At 35.8% G+C, this 3,815-nt stretch overlaps 1 long non-coding RNA gene across 1 annotated transcript; it reads left to right on the forward strand.

Annotated features, from left to right (window-relative positions):
* Positions 1 to 2,327: 2,327 nt before the first annotated feature.
* On the forward strand, positions 2,328 to 3,554 carry LOC130468991 (uncharacterized). Its single transcript, XR_008929364.1, has 3 exons — positions 2,328 to 2,483; positions 2,581 to 2,845; positions 3,523 to 3,554. It is a non-coding gene; the product is annotated as an uncharacterized lncRNA (long non-coding RNA).
* The last annotated feature ends 261 nt before the right edge of the window (positions 3,555 to 3,815 follow it).

The following is a 3,815-nucleotide window of genomic DNA, read 5'->3' on the forward strand; positions in this document are numbered from 1 at the left end:
AACGCAAATCAGTCTTCGAGAACACACTCGCCCAATTCAATTGATCCAATATGTCATCTATCCTAGGCAAGGGATACTTGTTATTGATGGTGTTTAGCTCCCTAAAATCGATGCATAATTCCATACTCTTATCTTTCTCCTTAACAAACAACACAGGAGCTCCCCACGGTGATGCACTAGGCCTAATATATTCCTTGACCAAACAACTCTTACAACTGTGTCCTAATTAGCTCATTTCAGGAGGTGTCATGCTATAAGGTTCCTTGGATATAGGTGTCGTTTCAGGATTTAACTCTATAATGAACTCAAAGGCTCTAGCAGGTGACATACTCGCAATTTCACTCGGAAACACATCAATGAATCCATTCACAAAGGTAACATCCTCGATTTTCACTCTAACTTCTTTACTAACCTCTAACACACTATCGAAAAATAGTTCACACTTCTTGTTCATCAAGTCCTCACTTGCATTACAGAAATAACTAAAGGTTCTTGGACTTCTCAAAACATCTATACGAGGTCAATCTTCCAATATGGTTCCTTAAATTTACTTTCTGAATTTCACAGTACGTCTATCTTAGCGTTGTACAAACTTAGCCAATCCCATCCTAAGGTTTATGAATTCTTGTGCCTTTTGTTTTCTCATAAAAAGAGGATAAAACTTTTTCCTTAAGACGGTAACAAATGAATCCCAATTGAATCTCTCAACAACGCTAAGTCTAACCCCATTTTCTCTCCACCACAAATCAGCTTCATCTTCCAAGTACAGTGCAACTTGACCCACTCTCATGTTCTCAAGACAGTTCACATCCCCAAACAGTTTCTCAAACTCTCTAACCCAGTTCCCTAGAAAGGTAGGATCAGCTTGCTTCTTAAAGTATGATGGCTTAACTTTGGTTAGTCTCTCAAACATGTCCCCAGTAGAATCAGGACGCTCAGTTCTCTCTTCAGCCAGTCTTCCCGCCAAAAGGCGAATAGTAGCAACTAACTCACTATTGCTTGACATTCTAGTGTGCGACCTAAAATTAATTACTCTACGATACATAACTCATATGTCCCCTCTACGAAAGAATTTTAGATTTGATCATAGAGATCGCATCAACAAACACTTATTCAAGAATGTACACCAATAATAGAGCAATCATTGTCACTCATTCAAGAAAATATCCCTATCAAGGACATAAAATTTGAAAACCAATGAATGGAAGTTCAATCACAACAAATAAGTAATAATATTCCCATTCGCGTGCCCAAAATAAACTTTTGATCATTTGGATTATCAATAATCTAACTCTATTCCTCAAAAGAATGTTAATAACAATTTCTAAACCATAATAACGCACTTGTCCTCAAATTAACATAAAGGTTCTACGACACAAACATAAACTATTGTTGTTGAATAACGAAACTCTCAAACTGGAAATGAATACTTTAACTTCTATTGCTAACTCTATAAAGGCTTATTATATCCTTGAAGAGAATAAAGAATAACTCAAACTCTTATTGCTTTAACTTTAAACCGTTACTGATATGCCACTTATTCTTTAAAACATAAAAGAACTAACTAACTATTACAACTTCAAATGTTTAAGGCATCTTGCCTACCTATTCTTTCCTTGGAAACTTGTGGAGTAAGATCTAGATCTTCAATATTCGTCGAATTCTTCTTCCGAGTATGAGTCTTCTTTCATGTCTTTATCTTGATGAGACTCACTTGCCACCTCACCATCACCTTTAGGTTCCACATCCGACTCACTAGGAATCTCAATGGTAGGCTCATGGGCCACTGGGTTAGGGTTATTTGCCTCAACCACTACATTCTCATTCTCCACGGTTACATCATTTCCCTCTAGATATTTACAACTCTAATAGGTTCATCTATAACTGCATCCCAAGCATGACTCCATGAGTTTCTACCCTCCTTGAACCCATGAGTTGAAAACTTTTGAAAAAGGTGTGAATTTCCCTGTCAAGTTTCGGGACGAAACTTCTTTTAAGAGGGGTAGATTGTAATCCCCCGTAATTTTATACATTTTATATTTTTATTTTAACGTATAGTTAATTATATTTGAATAGAATTTACGAATTTTAGAAATAAATATTTAATTAACGAATATTTATTTTTATACGTTTTAAATGTTTTAATGATTTATGCAATGTAAAATAATTTTAGAATTCTATGTTGAAAAGACTTTGAATTTCGAAAACACATTTGAAATTGGGAAACCAAGCCTAATCGATTTTGGATTCAAATACTAAAAGTAAATCCTAATCCTAGCCCAAATTGGTGAAGCCCAAAACAAATAAACCCAAAATAAACCCATAACTCTCTCTCCTCTCCTTCACTCACGTAAAACTCAAAGGAAACAAAAACCCTCTTTCCCTCTTCTTCCTGCTGCACGTGAACAAGAACCTCAAGCCCCTCTTCTCGTCGCCGCCGTCCAGCCGACCACCGTCGTCCTTTACCGAAGCCTCAGCCGCCGGTAATCCTCCCTCTCCTTCTCTCTCTTTCGTTCTCTTAAACTCCTTGGTCTTGGTTGCACACCCATTAATAGTTACTCTGTTTTTGTTCTCGCTCAGCCTCCGCGCCACCGCAGTATCCGCCCAGTCATTGCTGCGCCGCCGCGTCCTTCGCCCACACCAGAAACCTCTCCTCTCCCTTCTTTCTCCTCCACGCACGCAACGACATTCCCTTCTCTCGTTGCTTCTTTCTTCCTGCCCCACAAACTCAGCCGTCGCTGCACGGCCACCGCAACCACCAGCAGCGTCACTCAGCCGCTGCACCACCTGCCCGCTTGTTGCCGCACCACCTTGTCCACCGGCAGCTTCTTGTTTTCTCTCTTTGGTTATTTCTTAAACCCTAAGTAACTAATTATTTTAATTAATTATAATTGTTAATTGAAATTATGTTCTTGATATTAAATTCATAATTTTTATGGTTTGAACATGATTTTCAGATGTTGGTTGAGTTTATAAACGAATTAATTTCAAGTTTTGGTTGATTGAATTATAAGTTAGGGCTTATTATGATTTATTAATTTGAATTATGTTTCATTAATTTGAATTATGTTTCTTGAATTAAAGTGATGATTTTTGTAATTTAAATTATAAATTTCAGATTATGCAAATTATATAATAAAGTTATTAATTTTCAGATTATCAAATTACTTTGAAATATGAATTTTGATTGTTTAAAGTATGAAATTCAAGGTTTTTATGATTTTTAATCATGATAGGTTGAGTATGAATTATTGAATTGGTTGTTTTGAGATACTAGGAACGTAGATTGACCTTGGTGAAGCTTTTAAATGAATTTATATTGCTGAAAATTTAAAGTACGATGTTTGCAAAAGTTTTCAACGAATTTCAATAATTAATATAATAATTATGATGCTAGGAAACCAAATATTCAAGTTTCGATATTGAAAAATGTTCTAATTATGTTTAGGAAGGGTTTGAAGCTCCCTAATGTTGTTGAAAATTCAATATGAATTGATATGAGTCTATATTGGTTGTTGTTAGGTGGAGAATTCTCCGTAGGCGACTTTTGAATTCTTAAAGTGGTCTCGCATTTTGTTTACACAAGGTACGTACATACCTGCGTGCTTGGAATGTGTGCTAATTGTTGAAATCATGTTGATATTATTGTTGAACTTGGTGATGTTGATATTATAGACAAACTTGGTTATATGGAATGTGCATGTTTAATACTGTTGGACAAACTTATTGAACTTATTTTGCACTATAAGAACTGTAACATGTTAGTATGGATGTTTGATACAAACATGTTGGTTGGGGACACTAGATTATTCTAT

Source organism: Spinacia oleracea, chromosome 3 (genome assembly GCF_020520425.1).
Source record: "Spinacia oleracea cultivar Varoflay chromosome 3, BTI_SOV_V1, whole genome shotgun sequence".
Taxonomy (NCBI): Eukaryota; Viridiplantae; Streptophyta; class Magnoliopsida; order Caryophyllales; family Amaranthaceae; genus Spinacia; species Spinacia oleracea.